Source organism: Cornus florida, unplaced genomic scaffold (genome assembly GCF_030987335.1).
Source record: "Cornus florida cultivar Cherokee Brave unplaced genomic scaffold, ASM3098733v1 CherokeeBrave_3.0.0_Hap2_Chr02, whole genome shotgun sequence".
NCBI lineage: Eukaryota > Viridiplantae > Streptophyta > Magnoliopsida > Cornales > Cornaceae > Cornus > Cornus florida.
Window position 1 is genome coordinate 47,493,338 of NW_026775572.1, and position 18,661 is coordinate 47,511,998.

At 34.5% G+C, this 18,661-nt stretch overlaps 1 long non-coding RNA gene across 3 annotated transcripts; it reads left to right on the forward strand.

Annotated features, from left to right (window-relative positions):
* The first annotated feature begins 716 nt into the window (after positions 1-716).
* On the forward strand, positions 717-8,840 carry LOC132294904 (uncharacterized). 3 transcript variants are annotated; one of them, XR_009478233.1, is made up of 4 exons: positions 717-1,154; positions 1,643-1,767; positions 4,816-4,970; positions 8,587-8,840. It is a non-coding gene; the product is annotated as an uncharacterized LOC132294904 (long non-coding RNA). The 3 variants fall into 3 exon arrangements; XR_009478235.1 differs by lacking the exon at positions 1,643-1,767 and adding an exon at positions 6,355-6,398 and having other exon boundaries at positions 718-1,154; XR_009478234.1 differs by lacking the exon at positions 1,643-1,767 and having other exon boundaries at positions 729-1,154.
* Positions 8,841-18,661: the final 9,821 nt, after the last annotated feature.

An 18,661-nucleotide genomic window follows, 5' to 3' on the forward strand; every position in this document is an offset into this window, starting at 1 on the left:
GCACCAAACTAAAAATAAACACCACCGGAAGATAGATCTTAAGAAGCTCTCCAACTTTTCCAGCTATTACTTCCCCAAAATCTAAGGGCAACTAGATCAAATCCTTGGTTTAAGCTTCCAAAATGAGATGAAAAAGAAAAAGAGAAGAAATAGAAGAAACGAGAGAGACTCTTACAGCTGGAAATGGGAGGAAAATGTCCTCCAAAATATCTAATCTCCTCTTTTATACTATTAGTGCAATGGTGGGGCCTAAGTGCTAGAAATTTGTCCAAATTCCTTCTTTACCCTTAACATTACTAACACACATACGCATTAATGCCACTACAAGAAATGTGGGCTTTTACGACATAGTATTTACGGGGCTTCTTTATTTTGCCTCGTGATTACCATCATTTACAGAGTTTTTAAAAGAATCCTTATAATTGTTACGTTATAGGACATGCTTTTACAAGGATTTAGTAGAATCGTCGTAGAAAAATATTTTTACGGTGTATTACAGAGATCGTGAATATTTAGATATATCGACGGCATATTTGTACACTTTTAATGGTATAAATGTTTTTCGTTGAAAACTTCACATTTAAGGCATTTTTTTTTCCCGTAAATAAGTAATAACACTTGCCCACCAAATTAAATAGGCACAATTAATAAAATTGGTTAAAAAATATATTTTAAAAAATGAATTTAAGTTCTTTTACGGTGTATTAAAGAGTTTGTGAATAAATTTCACACTTAAGGCGCCTTTTTTGCGCCGTAAATAAATTCCCACCAAAATAGCCGGACAAAAAAGGAAAAAGCCCACCAAAATACTTTCCAACGAAAAAAATTTCACTCCCCCGCCAAAGTTCCAAAGTAGATAGGCGGAAAGAAAAAGAAAAAAAAAAAGAAAAAACCCATTTCAGAGTTTTTCTTCCCTAGAGAAGCTTCAACGAGAGTGTGGAAAGAGAGAGACCCGAATCTCTCATCTATTGATTTCTTTGGACGAACCGTGTTGATGGCAGTAATTTGAGGAAAGAAAGCTTGATTTCCTAAACTCATCTTTCTCAGATTTGACTCCGGACGATGTCGATCATTCCGTTAGCGACCAGCGAAGAGGTTAGGGTTTTCAACCAGCGACCAAAAATTGAAGTTGAATCGAGCCACCATGGACGACGGTACGTACCTTGTTACAGTTGCCTCTCATCCTTTCCATTATCAGTCTAATCTTTTTCACAAAATTTCCTCTATATCTATACATTTTTATGCACATATGTTTGTATATATGTGTGTGTGTGTTTGTGTGTGTCTGTGAACTGATTCTTGATTTGATCTATTTGAGCGAGCTATTTGTTTATACCACCTGGAGAAGAAAATGTTTATTCCTACCAAAACCCCCCCTTACGCACATAGGAAACCTTGAAAAAACAAAAACAAAAACCAATCCCCCTAATTTTTCTTCAGTCCTTTCGCAAAGAGAAGCCCTAGAACATGATACGCCGACCGCCACAGTCCTTGATTCCACTGACCACAACCTTCATTCACCTTGATTTGTATACTTGTCGTATTTCTACCCTCGTTCAAGACTTTCAAGCGTTGCCTCATTCTACTTCTCTCTCGAGTACTCTTCTTTTCTCTTTTCTCTCTCAAAATACTGCGGTTTCAGTTTGGACAGAGAATCAGAGAGATCTGGGGCATATTTTAGAACGCTATCTTTCTCTCGGTGGGATTTTGAGATCGCCTCTCTAGCACCCCTATCCATACTACAACAACGTTCACAACCGCCACCAGGTCAAAACCTAAATTTCCATTATTTTTTTATATTTGTATACAATTTGTTGAATTTCCTGTCCTATGAGATGATTTCAATTTAACTGATAATGGAATAAATTTTCCCATAACACTAATTGTATTGCGTATTTATGAAGAATTTTTTTTTTTTTTTGCCTACATTTATATAATTCTATGTAATAGATATGCTTGTTTTTTGGAGTTTGATTGTTCAGAGTTGGGTTGGGGATGTGATGACTTGGAATAACAATTATTTCATCTTATTTAATTTTCATGTTTCATTTCTTTGTTTCTTATGATGGTATGTAGGTAGATGCCAAAGGTTTTCACATTAATTACATTTTTTGTACTCTGTTTGGGAGTTTTTTTTTCATTTCTCAGTCTTTTCTTCTTAATATTAGAATCATATCAATAAATGAAATTTCTGTATAACATAAATTCAAAAAAAAAAGAAGACAGAAAAATTTAATCAATGATCTAATGATATCATTAAAAATATATTTTGCTATCCTTTTTGTTCTTGTTCTTCCCTTTATTGAAATTTAGTGTTGTCCCATTTCAAATTTCTGATTTTCATTATTTATTTTCTGAGTTTGCAAGCAGTTTTGGATCTGCTCCTAAAATGCTCAATTCCAATTGGTTGCTAAAGATATTTGTTGTTTATTACTTAGTAAAACTTAAAAATTAAAAGATATTCTTTGTGTATTCAACTTAGATGGACACATGTTCTATCTAATAGCCTTCTCTAATGTGTTATGTATTGTCAAAAGTATCAAATAGAACTATAGAAGATTGAGAGTATCCAACTAGGTAGAAAATGGTACCAACATTCAAAAAAAAAAAAAAAAAAAAAAAACGAAGAAGAAGAAGAAGACGGGTTTCAAACCCTACTGGCATGGGCAAAATTAAAACAAACATTCATCAAAGTCCCTAATGTATGTGAGTTGTGATAATTGACATGCTCTCTTTACCTTCCCAGAGAGTTGATATTACAAGTACTGCATGAATATTATACAACATATAAGAATTTCTCTCTCTAAAACATATTCAGCAATGCAGTTCATTAGCAATCAGAAATTCTGATTAGGACTTGCTATTTTATTTCCAACATATCCCTAAATTTATTATGGATAATGACCATAAAGATTTAGGACCAACACTGGACCATATAGACATATAAACATGGAAAGAAGCTTAACAGTGAGCGGTGCGAAAACAATCCATGTTGTGGAGGTTCATGAATTTTCCCATCTGCTCTAAAAACTTAGAGATTTTAAAAATAAATACATATACAATAAATAACGCATTTTAGGTTCCACCTGCATACACTGCATTTATTACCACCTGCTCTGATCTCCCACCTGCATACATTGTATTTACTACCCAATTCTCAATTATTTAGAAGTTCAACACTTAATATCCAACTTAACTGATCTTGAAGATCAACATTTTGTGGTAGATTTTGAATTTCATGAGTTAGTTTCATTTGTATTCTTGAAAGTGAAAGAAGAATGATAGATGTTGTCCCATATTTCCATATTGATTGTATTTATGGGCATTTCTTTTTTTAAAAATTCCTGCCTGCTAAGTTTGAATATTTAGCTAAGAATGAAACTTATTTGAGTAATTAATATTAGTTTTGGTGGTGGTATGGGTTGCTACTTTTCATATAGTTGGTTGATTCGTACTTATTTGAGGAACTAAGATTTTAATGAGATAGAGAGCTTTTCTTGGCTATTATATTAAGCCTTGCTGGGGATTTTATTTTATTAATTAGATTAAAGAGATTTATTATTTATACATGTCTAAATATTGCTTTGTTTGAGTGTATATATTTACATTTGGAATAATATTTTTTGTAAATTACATAGGTGCCGGGCTGACTTCACACATGGAGATGCTTTAACTAAGTTTTGGTGGTTCATGGATGATGTTTTCAACAATGGTGTATAGATTATAGTTAATACATTAGTTAAATGAACATTGGTGTACTAGACAAGTCTTTTTACATACTGAATGGTTATTTATGGTGCACATGAGTTTTGCCCTTTAAATGTTTGTTTAATTTTGTGTTTTGGTTTTGGTTAATGATGTTTGTTATTTGTTCTTAGATGTGACTAATTTTTTTGAGGTATATTTCCTACATTTGTTATGGTGGAGTGATGATACTTGAAAATTAGATGTTATTTTGAGTTGGCGGCAACTAATATTTAGTTGGAATGTGGAATTTGAGTTGAATATTTATAATGAATGATATATTTTATTCATTTATTTGGAATGGTTATGATAAAATATTCAGTTTCTTAAGTCCTAAGAAGAATAAATAGTGAAGCCTTCACTATATATGACAATGATAAAAGTGTTTTCATAATCCCATTCTCACACACATCTCTAAAAGCAAATTATATAAATTGTAGATTTATAGATGGGAATGATTCACTAAGAAGTCTGCTTATCAATGTTAAAGATATGTTTTGACTTGGGTCTTGAATTATTAAAGAACTATTAAAAATCAAAAACATATGTTCTCAACGTATTGATACATTGAAGTAGTGTTGGAGACCTATAAAAACGTTTTAGTATCAACCATACACTATGGAAATGGCTCATTTGCAAAAGCTTTTGTTCTTCATAGGTCACATAGATTTGAGTCTTCCAATCGAAAATGGGAAGAAACAACTGTGTTTATTATTATTAATTGTTTTTTTCAAAGATTTGTCACATTTCCTGTGTGTTTAGTTGAGTGTTAGCATGTCAAACTTGAACTAAAACAATTCCAGTTAGAGGTATTGGCCAGTGCTTAGAACTGCTGCTGCTGCTGATAATACCACCACTATTAATAATAGTTCATTATATTGAATGCTTGGGCTGGCATTATATTATTGTTCTATTTATTTATTATTATTATTTTTTAAGTGGCAACATGTATCTTAGTAATTCTGCATCTTAATTATTCTAATATGTTGAGAAATTTGGCATTCATTTTTTCCTGCTCGGTCTTTCCAATTAATGTTGGAATAAAACTGAAATTTTGAAATGGTTTTGTAGGATGTGATTGATAGAGATTTGTGTGAGCAGTTCCTTACATTGTTGCTGGATCTGCAACGAAAAATTGCAGATGAATTAGACATAACTCCAACAAAGATTTTGAAGAAACTTGAAGAAGTTCGGAATAAGACCATTTGAGAATTATTAGTCCTAAGGTACATTAATCCTCTACTCACCAACTTAGACATGTCTTTTTAGCATGGATATGTATTTTTATATTGTGAATGTAATTTTTATGTTTATGTTATACTACGCAAAAAACTGGTGGTAATAGTTTACAATCGGTTGTGTATTTGTTTTTTCTTGATATGTCTTTCTTGTTATGTGGTTTTTTTTTTATCTATAATAGCTATCAAATCTGTTCTATAGAAAATTGCACCAGGGTGGACACAACGTGAATGGAACAAGGTGCATCTTTTGGAGTATGGGTCTGACTACTCGACATGCTAGAGGAAGCCAACAAAAATGAATAAGAAAAAATAAATGATAGGAAGTTGAATGAGAAGGGACATAACAGAGAACATAATACCATTATATAGATGTTGTAGCATTATATAGATGTTGAAGGAATTGTAGAATTAGAGATGGGAATGATTCACTAAAACTTACTAAAAAAGTTTCATTTGTAGAAATCAAAAATAGAAAAAAGTATTTCTAAGAAAAATGGGAAGGTAGAGAAAAGGTCAATAATTATGTCAGACCATTGTAAAATAAAAATGTAACCAATAGATGAGGTTAATTAGAGTATATATGAATTTAGAAGAACAATATTTCTGAAAGCTAGTTAATTGGAAAAATAACCATTTGCAGTTTAATTTTGTTAGGGCGGAAGAAAGATAATAATTGTACTATTATTTTTATCGATATATATATATATATATATATATATATATATATTATTTTCTTTACATCCTTTGCGGGGGGGAAAAAAAAAATTGCATTATAAAGGGCATCTAGAGCACATCCAAACCTTGCCCTTCTTTAGAGAAGACAAAGGAAGAACGCTAGTAGGGAGGGAGTGAGTGATACACAACAGTGAAAGGATTGCTAGTTGTCTTAGATTACTACCCCGGTTCAACATATGACTGCTCCATCTTTTCTTGCTTTCCGTACCCTCTTCAAATAACATGCCGTTAAGAAAGCAGCTCGCTCTTTCTACACACCAACCTCAATACAAGCTGCCGCCACTCCATGGTCTCATCTATAAGTATGATGGGAAGCTGAGATTATGAGGGTAGAGTGAAAATACAATAAACTTAGCTTGGCAACAACGACATTAAGCAACTCTCTGAAAATAGGTGGAGCTGCAGTTGTCTTTGCCCCCATCCTGAAATTTTCCTTTGGGAGAATATAAATGGAAATTCCACAATCTTGAGGCCGATTTTGTTAGTTAAATTGAATCTTTCGTGTTAATTTTTGTACTAAAAATTCCAACTCTTTTCTTAAATTAGTCATACGATCTAATTTTTTATGTATTTGTTGGCATTACATTTTTGAAATATTTTTTCCTGACAAGATTGATTATCACCAATTCATTAGGAGCAGAAGAATCAGAATTTCTATGATTCAAGTCTACAACAAAGGTCAAATACTAAGCTTCTTTTATGATTGCACAATTTTAATGCTTTTTATACTCATATTTAGGGGGGTCACGTGCCTTTAAGTTGTTGATATGTTGTTTATAAAATGAAACAAGATTTTGAAAAGAAATTCCGTCCGTCCCTAATTGTTGCGTGCCAAAAGAGCTTTAGGGACGGTAAAATATGACCGTGACTAAAAAACTCGACTTTTAGGGACAGTATTTACTGTCCCAAATAACACCATCCCTAATAAATTTTAGGGACGGTAGAGACTGTCCCTAATACTCTATATATTAAGGACAGTTTTTATGAACGTTCCTGATGCATATAATTTTGAGGACAACATGTACCATCCCTAATACACTAATTTTATTTATTTATTTATTTATATTATTTTTTGGACCACATGCACCATGTTCTTTCTTTTGTATCAACATCATCACCATGTTCTCTTTTTAAAAACTTCGAAAAAAAAAAAATCATCATATACAAAACAATAAAATAAGCTTTAAACCAAATCTAACAATAGCCATCAAACCAAAAATAAATCCACCACATCGGTCTCTGGAAAAGTATAAAGCGATACAAGTATATACATGTATGTGTGTAGAGAGAGAAAGAGGGGCCTTCATGGAAAAGTAGGAGAACTCACAATTGTTGGAGATGATAATCAGAAACCTTAAGCCGAAGAAGATCGAATGGTCGATGCGGTCAAAGAAGAACTCACCATCAATGAATGTAGGGAATAATTTTAAGAAGTATATCTGATTCTTGAGAATCAATCCCAGTAAAATAATTTCAAACATTCAATATATTAAAAATATAAGATATGTTGTGTCTATGCAAGAACAAACTAGTTAGCTAGGATGAGGAGACGATCAAAAAGTTAAAATAAGGTGTATTACATTGTAACATTTATTGAGTTCTCTGTGTTTTTTTTTTTTTTTTTTCTCTAATTATTATTATTATTTTTTTGGGTACAACTTCTGAGAGGACCCGATCCTATGATAAAGACTATAACTCAGCGGGGCAAACCCAAAGCCCAATTGAAAAAAATTGGGGTTTTGGCAGTGTTATTTGGAATTTGGTCTAGGCTTGGATTCATCCATGTTTTGCAACCCAAAATCCAACCCAAACCTGTCTTGAATTAGCTAACATTTTTTTTTTCAAGGTAGAAGTGTTAGATGAATTAGAAAGTTAAGCTAGATTCTATTATTTTCCTACATTAATGCATATTCCTACATACATGGTTGAGGGTGGTGAATTTATTTTTTACCTTCATTTGCTTTGTGATTTGTGGTCAAGAGATCAAGTTGGAATTTCTCCACCTGGTTTAAGAACTCTCTAGACTCTGTCATGCAGAATCTAATCCATTGGAAATTTTCCAACCTTGTTTTGAGATTTTTGAAAGGTTTTAAAGTGCAATTGGTTGAAATTAATCGGTTGCACATGTCATGTTGTAGAGACATATTATTTTTGGATATATTTTATATTCTTTTTCAAATAAAATTAGTTGAGGTGTCCAATACAATTTTGACAATACTTTTTTACTTTGACTTGAACGACGAGAGAGTATTAAATATCTAGGGACCGGGGTTATTCCAACCCTTAAATGTTAGTTTGCAATAATTCAATGAATATAGACTGATAATACGAATTTTTAATGGCCTGTTGCATGAATTATATATGGATTAATTGTTGTAGCCTTTTTCCTATCTAAACCCAGTTAACTACACACCCTTGGCATTAATATCACATACAACGAAAACTAGACAAATCTTTCAAATTAAGTGCAGTCCTTGTCATTTATCCCCTGATCTTGTTGTAATTGGAGTGTATGAATAAATCATAGAATTAACATCAGCATAGTATATAAACAATTAAGCATAAATTCTTGATGAGAGTTCCTGAATCAATACGAATCATTAAAAAAAAAAAAATTCATAGACATTATCCATCAATTAGATACAGAGGTTCTTGCTAATCCAATATCCAAAGCAGAGAGTATTTATGAATTTTATGTTTTAATCCTATAAAAAAAAAAATACGGCAAAAAAGCAAATATACAGATCTGAGAAGCACCGGGAAAAAAATTGAAATATATAAAAATGTTTGTGTTTGATTCATAAATGATAATTTTGTTATTTCCTTTTTTTATTAGCATTCTGAATTTGAGACTTGTGTGATGCAGTTACTTTCTTGGATTTTGTACCGTGGATTTTGCAGCTATTTCCTTGGATTTTGTACAGTGAGGTGGTTTTTTGACAAGTGCAGATTGAAACTCAAGTGCTAGAAGGTTTGTCAATTTTTCAATAGAAGTGTTAAGAAATTGATGATTTTCTTGACAAATGGATGAACTTTCTGTTTTAGAACATTGATAAATGATGAATTGTAAAAATGTTTTAACTCTTTTGATATATTTAATGGGATATGTATGTTTTTTGAATTGAATTGAATTATAACTGAAAGTGATGTGAATTATAGGCAGTGGATGATTAACTGGAATTAATTAAGGGTGCATTATTTATAAAGTATATATATATATATATATATATATATATATATATATTTTATTTACGGGGAGCTTGAAATACCGTAAATAAGTGAAAATTCTCCTTAAATAACTTTTCTACGGCATACATGGCAAGTCATGAGAATGGTTTATATTATTTACGGGTACCTAAAATTTGCCATAGAAAAGTTTTCTACGGCATGGTTCAATGCCTTGTGAGATTATTTACGAATAGTTAAAATTCGCCTAAGAAAACTTTTTTACGGCATGCTTCTGTACCTCGTCAGATTATTTATGGGTAGTTACAACTTGCCGTAGAAAACTTTTTTATGGCATCTGTCGGTACCTCGTGAGATTATTTACGGGTAGTTACACTTCGCCGTAAAAAACTTTTCTACGACAGGCGATGGTGTCTTGTGAATTTTTTACGGGTAGTTACAATTCGCCGTAGAAACCTTTTCTACGGCATGCCTCGGCACCTCGTAAGTTAATTAAATATAATTTAATATATATAAACGAAATTATTTTCTACGGCGAATCTATTGTTTTTCTACGAGGTAGATTTTTTTCCGTAAAAAAAGTTAGAGTATTTATGGAACCCTCATACACGAGTGCCTAGAATGCGTCGTGAATAAGTTTTTATGGCGTTTTTGGCCCCTCGTAGAAGCCCTTTTTTCTTGTAGTGTGTGCACAAATGTGTACCACTTAAAAATACCAATAATAACAATAGCACATGCATCATTGCAGATTAATGCTAGAGTAGGGGGTTGTTGAACCACAAGGATTGCTAGTTTATGGCAAACAGAATTATAAAATTACTTTCTCTATTTGATAAAAGATATGATAAATCGATTGGTTTGTCACTTAACCGAATTTAACTTTTAGAAAATAGTAAATAATGTAAAAAGAATGGATTGAACTTATTACGAAAAAGGCAAGGGAATTGACTTCACCTCAACCTCATAAACATGTAAAACTTGCACTCAACTTGGGGATTGACAATTATATATATATAAAATGATGTGTAGGAGTATAAAACTACCACAACATTGTCAAGAAGATCATACATTCAGGACTAAGCATAACCCATCTTTGGTTAGCATGGTTCATCCACCTAAACTAGATTATGGTGTGAACCATCTTCCCTAGGCATGGCCTATCAAGGTCCTTCAATAGTATGTTGCAGCACATGAAATCAATTAAATGTCATAGACTATCTTCAGTTGGTCTGGACCATCTACCTAACTACATTAATCTAAGGGTGTAGTATGGTCTATCTTTGTTAGGTATAACCTATATAAATGCTTAATTTCATGCCAATATAACCATTCCATAAATTCTTTCCCATTGTCACTATAGGAAATCAAGTGTAATACTTGTATCAATATGATTTCTAAGACAAGATAACAAAATCAACACAAATATATATTCATAGGATAAATACATGCATCAATTTACTGTAAAGAACATCAAGTCAATGTAAATACTTCTAATTTATGAAACTAATATATATAGTAAAAAATCCCCAAATTGAAATACAAATTAAACCATGTTTACTTGGTCTTGATTACATCAACTCCCTAGAAAAGGGATTTAGCCTCTCTTGAATATGGCTATACCCTCCAGGATTGAAGAAGAGAATAGAATTCCCTCTCTCACCATCTTTGCAAGCCTCCTCCAAGAACCCTCCAAATCCTCTCTCCCCCCTCTATCTTTTCTTCCAAAACAAACTTAATAGACTACTTCAGCCCTTTTCCCCTCTTTATCCTCCCGTGAGTTCAAAATACAAAATTCCTCATTTAAAATTCTAAAATACATCTCAAGATAGACAAAAATGAACTTAAATAAAATGGGGGCCTGTGGTCTGGCGTCCGGATGCGAAGACTGGCGTACAGACGTGAGGCCCTGATGGTTTGGGGTCCAGACGCGAGCTTCTGGAGGATGGCGTTCGGACGCGAATTCTTGCGTCCGAACGTTAGGCATACTACTCTGACACGGACTTCTCTCTTTAGCTCTGGTTACATTCTTCGCCTTTTCTTGTTATTTCTCTTTAATGATCACTTGAAATGTAGGCCTGATATAACTGGTGCTTCAAAACCCTTTAAAACTTTATTCTTATTCCTTTTTAGCAATAAGACCTACAAAAACACAAAACTATAAAAATGTAGTTAATCTATATAAACAGATCAAATAATAGGCTTAACTAATGCAATTAAGGGTGCTTAAATATGAAATATTTGATGCTTATTAGACCCCAAACTTACATTTTGCTAGTCCCTTAACAAAACAAAATTGAAACACAAACTTCTTCTCTTTCGTGGAAGTGACGATTGCATTTAGCATATGCAACAAGCTTTTTAAACCCCTAAGTATCCTTAGAGGACGAGTGAAGTCTCGTGGTTTATCAAAAATGATACCCACAAACACTAAGCAACAAGGCTCATTCTAGTGTACATTGAAACATATGACTTTTAGGAAAAACTCTATCAAGAAGATTACAACAAGTATACATACAATGACATCTCAAAACACTATTCAATTCCCAGCCCTCATGTATCAACAGACTAGTCCACATACATGATCTTCAACATCTCATTTATAATAGAATTTCATCTCAAGATCCTTAGAAGTGAACCGAAATTTCATTTTCTTTAAGAATGCACTTTTAACCCTTTTATGGCTCATTCAACATTTTTCCATCCTTAATCTATCTTTCGAAATCATAATCTAAGGCATACATTTATTTGAACACATTTTATTTATTTATTTATTTATTTTTATTTTTTTATGTATGACCATGTGCAATGTCTAAGTTCCTTAAGCTCTCTAACCACCCCATGTAAGAAGTGTTGAGCCAACGACTCCCAAACCAGATGGTTTTAGGGTGTTAAATGTAAAGACACTCCTAAGGGCGTAATGACTCGAAATGGCTAGGCTACAAACTCAAACTAATCATACATCTTACATTCTGATAAGCGCCGAATATTACATATTCAAGCGTCCTTATTTGTATTAGTTAAGTACACAAGTTGATTATATTGTATATATTAGCTTTATTTTCATTCTTTTGTCTATTTTCAGGTTGGTTCTCCAAAGAGAGTTAAAAGTGATACTTTGATAAGTTTTTAAAGATCAAAGTACGCCGTTACTGGGGACAGTCATTTTGGCCAAGTCAAGTGATCCATGGAATTCATGACGCTCTATGCACAAAGTTTTAGGATGAAGAGTTGCAACATCAGTCCGCGCCAAGAGAGGGTCAAGAGCAAAAATTCAGAGCAAAAAGCCCAGATCTCGAGGGTGTCCGCCCATTTGGGCAGTGAGTCCGCGGGCGCCCGCCCATTTGGGCAGTGAGCCCGTGCACCATGGGCTCCTGCCCAAGATCCGCGGGCGCCCGCCCAATCTGCCAGTGACCTCTTCCACCGCGGGGGCCAGCCCAAGATCCACGGGCGCTTGCCCAAGAGCCGCGGGCACCAGCCCTGTGCCTGCGGGCGCCCGCCAATCTGCAGATAGCAGATCAACCACTCCATAGATTTGCTGAAAGTTGTCCCCTTTGACCCCATTGTGTGGTTCTGCTTCTAGGGATTTTGGACCACAAAATTGGAGTGGTTAGGAGGCTAAGGTTGATTTATTAAAGGCTCGGGGGGCTTTGTAAAGGGCACACACAATTTGTAAGGTTCTAGAGAGAGCAGGAGGTGTTCTTGACCCTTAAGGTGCGAAAATGGAAGACCTCATCCTCTCTTCTCCTTCCTCCATTGCTCTTATGGGTAACTAACTCCCTTTTTAGGGAGGTGATGAAGCCCTTCTATGTAAGCATACTCTAGCTTTGATTTTATTTTGGGGAATCATTTATATTTGTGGTGGTTTTATAATCTAGAGCACTCATATTGATGTAACGAACCTAAATTTATATAAATGATCATGTTGAATCTATTATATTGTCTTAGATTGTATGTTATCATGGTTATATGGCTTATATTTTCATGGTGACAATGAAAATGAGATTGTAGAATGGTTTTAATGGCATGGTGTGTGAGAAGCTTGATAGTCCATGGCTTAGGTCCTTCCTTTGATGGTCTATTCTTGAATTTTTAACTTCACGTGCTTGTATCATTTCATTGAGGGCTTGATAATCTCTAACTTAGTGAGCATGTCTAAGGCTACACCTTAGTTTAGGTAGTTCAAACATGTGAAGCTTTGATAGGTTATTCTTGCCTTTTGATTTAATTAACTTCTTGAAGATAATGTAGCAACCATGTGTTGCTACATATCATAACCACTTATATATGTTGTTTCCCTAAGATTAATCATAATCTAGTATACTTATAAGGTTGGTAGTGGATTCACTTCCCTAGTCCTCTCTACCTATATTTCTTTCCTCTTAATTTCCTTGCAATTATTGTTTTATGCACAATTTAATTCCAAGTATCAAGTGACAAACTAAACAAAACTCTATACCCCTTTCATCAAACTAAAAGTGAATTTAAAAACCTTGATTGCCATAAACTAGTAATCCCAGTGGTTCGACTTGCCCATCCAAAAGCCCTATTTTACAATGATTTGTGCTATTGCAAAGGGTTGATTATTATTGATAGTCGACGAGACCCGATCAATTTTTGGCGCCGTTGCCAGGGATTGCAAACGGTTTTGTAACCGAGGTTTTAGGATTAACTTTGGTTTGATTGTGAATATTATGTTATTGTGGATATTTTCTTGTTGGTCTTGATTAATTTATGTTTTAAGCATTCTTGTGAGATTCTAGGTACTCAAGGCTTGCCAAGGAAAAATTGAAAATATTATAAGTCTAGAGGACTTCAGGTAAGTTTTTGAAATTCTAGAATCACAATTGTGAATATCTTGCATGTGGTTAAATTAGAGACAGTTAAATTGTGAAGCCCTTGTCGAGGCTATTTATTATTTCTCTATATTGCAAAGCATTAGTCCCTGTTGTGGCCATATATTTTCTGTCTTGTTGATAATTGAGGAGAAAGGGAACATCGTATGTGGAGGCTATGGTGATGAATTGTCGTGTTGCTTGTGAAGTGTGTTGTTGATGTTTGGCCATAGGTCATTATCTTTGCTAACTCTTGAATCGCCCATTGACATAAATTCGCTTGAAAGGACTCTTAGAAGAAACCTTAGGGAATCTGTAAATATAAGAGGAATTGAACTCGAATTTAATACAATGGCCGGTAATGAAGAAAATATCGGGAATGAGGGAATTAATAATAATTGGGCTGAAATTCCAAATGTTGTTTCTATGACTCTTAGGGATCATTTCATCCCTACAACTTATGCCTCTCCTTCTTGTATAGTGATGCCAAACATCAATGCAACCCAATATGAAATCAAATCTAGTACAATTCAAATGCTTCCTTCCTTTCATAACTTGGAACATGAGGATCCCTATAAGCACCTTAATGAGTTCCTTGAAATCTATTCTACCATTATGCTGAGGGGCTTCCCTGAAAATGCTCTCCATTTGCATCTCTTCCCATTCGCCTTAAAAGATAGGGCAAAATATTAGTTGAACTCCCTTACTGCAAATTCCATCACTACATGGGCTCAATTGTAACAAGAATTTCTAAAAAAGTACTATCCAGTGAGTAAAACCAACCTAATGAGGCGTTCTGATGAACGCTGAAAAGTGCACAATTAAACCCCTTAAGCTTAGGTATTCTAGGACCTTTATCTATCTTTCTTTCCCGTTTTAAACTAATTTCATGTTATTACCCTTTTTAGGCACTTATCCTAAAAATAAGTTCAGCCAAATAAGAGCATTAAAGAAGCTAACTCAAGCTGGATGGAAGAAAGGAGCAAAGTGGAAGTAGAATGAAGCAAAGTGTGGAAATCAGCAAGTTCGATCGATCTCAACATCACTTCGATCAATCGAAGCAACATCGATCTGGACACTTCAAGATGGATCCAAGCCCTTGTTCTTATCTAAAAGATTCCACAATATTCGATTGATCGAATCAAACCATTCTTCGATCGATCAAACATATTTGATCTTATCCACACCTACCACCCCACCTACCACTTTTGTCTCTTTCCCAAAATATCCCAAAATATCTAAGAGATTTGTCTTTATTCAAAAAGACGCCACCAAAGATGGATCAATCTCTGCAGCATTCGATGGATCTCAGCACAGTTCGATCGATCTCAGAACAGTTCGATCGATCGAACCTCCTCAAATCCGGAAAAAAAAATTAAGTTCCAGCTCATTAAAAGTTAGCTCATGGTGCAATCATTACAAGGACCCTAGTGCACAAATCCAAACCATTGGGTGTGACATTTAACCTACCTATATAAGGATTTTGCGCCTCATACATATCTCATGTATCATTTCATAGACTTAGAAACATTCTTAGAGAGGAAGAAAAGAGAGGATGAGAAGCTAGAGACACATTCTTGGGAGTTCTTCCATTCTTCTAGGGTTTTCATCAAGAAGGAGGTCATTCCTATCATGGAGATAGCCCTTGAGGGTTGGATGACTACTTCAATAAGTGGCTAAACATCTTCTTGGGGCTAGAGCTAGCCCTAAGCATACCTTCTAGACTCTAATGCTTTGTATTTTGAGGGGATTTGTGTTGTAATCTTGATTTGTTACTTATTTTATATATGAATCTTGTTTATTCAATGATTTGTGTGGTTTAATACTTCCAATTAATAATTTCATTCTATCCATATGTCTATGTATGCTAGAATAGATGTTTATGTGTTTATCTCTAGTTTTTGTGTTATTGATGCATGTCTATGTGTGTTGATACTATGGATCTAGAGATTGTCAAGGTATAATGCTTAATAGAATAGTATTGTTATTTATTTGATGGTTCATACTCATGTCTTGATGGATTGTGCCTCTCCCTTAGTTTCTTTAGCTTAATTTTCATGCCCTTAACTTAGTTGTAGTGTAGTTGCCTTAGTTGTTAGATGGAAGGGCAATCTATGCTTGTTGTTTGATGTTCCATGCTTATGAATGCAAGTAGTATTATTCTCTAACCATGTGATGTGTTTGGATTGAGAGCTTCAAGGAAGGATTAATGGCTTAGTTTAATATATTGTGCTATTCACTAGGTTGCTTTGACAATATATGCTTAATTGGTCATCCATACTTGTTGAAACAATCAAACACACACTCTCCAATTGCAACACATGTGTCCCCTCATTAATTATGCATTGAATGTCTAGGATGGTGATGTTTAGTGGTGACCTCTAGATCCCAAGACCTCACTCTCTTGTTTTCTCTAAATTTCATTTAAATTGCTCATTTTACATTGAACTTGTTTAGTTTAATTCATAGTCTAATCAATCAAACACACCACCTTTTGATCACTCGACCTACTAACCCTAAATATTGCTTCCATTACAAGTATGCCTAAAAATCCCTTGGGATGATCCCTACTCACCCTAGCTATATTTTTAGTTAGAGGTAGTAGTGGCATTTATAAATTTAAAACTTGGCTACACTATTTTGTACAAATTTGGTTGTACCCCACGACATGCACTAAGTTTTTGGCATTGTTACCGGGGATTCAAATTGGCAACACCATGATTTGGAAACAAATAGGAATTAGTACTCTTTTGATCGTGTCTTTTCTTTGTTTTACTTTTGTTACTTATTGTGTTTGTTCATATTTGATTAGGTGAATTGAGTAAGGAAGTTGAGCAAAGGAGAATTGAAAGCAAGGAAGCCAAGTGAAGCTAAGCAAAAACTAAAAGGAGCTAAAATTTAAAAATTTACAAAACATAGCAAGGCTTGAAACTTAAAAATATATTGAAGTTACTTAAGGACCCTTTGTGAGATCTTTCTAACTCAATCTCTAGTTAAATCATCTGCCTGCGTGGTGGCAAGTTTTTCAATTCTTAGATAAATCGTGAGCCCGCGTGGAGGCAATTTAATTTTCTTTGCATGTTGTTCAAGCATGGGAATATGGGATTAATGTATGTGGAGAATGTTTGTTGATTGATTTGTTTTGATGGCGAAGTGATTGTTATTTTCTTTCTATTTGTTTAGCTAGTGTATGCATGGTCGTAGGTCATTAAATCCTACCCTTGTCCCTCCTAATTTACATCTTGAATCGGTTGTTCGTAATCCTAGGGGAAGAGGTAGTCCTCATCACTCCATTTCACCAATGGAGGAATTGAATGACGACCATGAGGAGGACCTTGGTCACATAGACCAACAAGGTATCCTCCACCCTAATGTGCATCATGAAAATATTCAAGTACCATTAGGTATGCCTAGACCATTCATCCCACCACAACAACAAGGCCAAGTTCCATTGGGAATGCCTCGGCCAATTTTTGCTCCATAACCTTCTATTATGCAAGGCAATCAAGGTGTCCGAGTAGCACCGCCGGTTGTGAATCCTCCCATTGCTTTAAGAGACCATTATGTGCCTAATGAATATAATGCACCCACTTGCATTCAATGGCCCCTATTTAGAGCACATCACTATGAGATTAAACCACAAACCATTCAAATGCTTCCCAACTATCATGGACTTCAAAGTGAAGAACCGTACAAGCATTTGGATGAGTTTCTTGAAGTGTGTTCCACCGTGAAATACACGGAAGAGGTTTTAAGATGTAAAATTTTTCCTTTCACCTTTAAAGACAAGGCAAAATATTGGTTCAATAATCTTAGGCCTTTTTTGATAACTTCTTGGGCAGAAATGCAACAAGAGTTCTTCTAAGACCAATGTCATGAGGACTTCCATTAGAGAATTTTCTCAAGGGGATGGGGAAATGTTTCATAAGGCATGGGAAAGGTTTAACGACTTGCTTAGGAAGTGCCCACATCATGACATACTTAAGTGGCAACTAGTTCAATATTTCTTTGAAAGTTTGCTGGATTGTCACAAAGGTATAGTTGATGCATCTATGGGTGGTTCTTATCTTGATGAGCATGAGGATGATGTGTGGCAATTGTATGAAAGCATGAGTGAAAATTCAATACATAGATCTTTGTCCTCTAAAAATAGTAGAAATCTAGGTGGAAGGAAGAAAGTTGGCTTATATCAAGTTGACAACTTCAATGACATAGCCGCCAAGATGAAATCCTTATCTCAAAGGTTTGATCAATTTTTGATTAACCAAACTTTGGTGAATCAAGTATCTTCCTCCCCTAATCATGTTCATCATCGCGCATCCAATGAATCATGTATGACTTTTTCTAGTGTTTTACATTCTACTTCCAATTGTTCCCATGGACATGTGCAAAGTGAGCCCTATGAGCAAGTCAATGCTATATTTGTCAACCAAGGGAATAATCCATATGGCACTTATTACAATTCAAGTTGGAGGAACCATCTAAACTTCTCTTAGAAAAGCCAAGGGGAAGGCTCAAACCCTCCCCAAGGTGGTTTTCAAAACAAGTATGTTCCACCTCCAATGCAAGGCTAAGGTTCCCAAGGTTTTAGATCATCATCATTTCAATCGCATGGTAATTAATTCTCTAATTCTCATTTTCCTAACCAATCATCATATTCTCAAAAAAATTCTAGATTCCTGCTTTTGAGGAAAAAGTGCTGACCGCTCTAGGCACTCTAGAGGCGAACACTCAATTGCTTCATTCCATTCCCAATCCATTGCTAAGCTAGAAACCCAAGTCGGGGCAAATAACTAGTATTTTGAATGCTAGAGAAAAAGGGAAGTACTTTTGAATGCACCACCAAAGCAACAATGTGTTGTAAAGACTCATTCCTCATCAAAAGATCACACAAACTAACATGTCAATGCGGTAACAACCTTG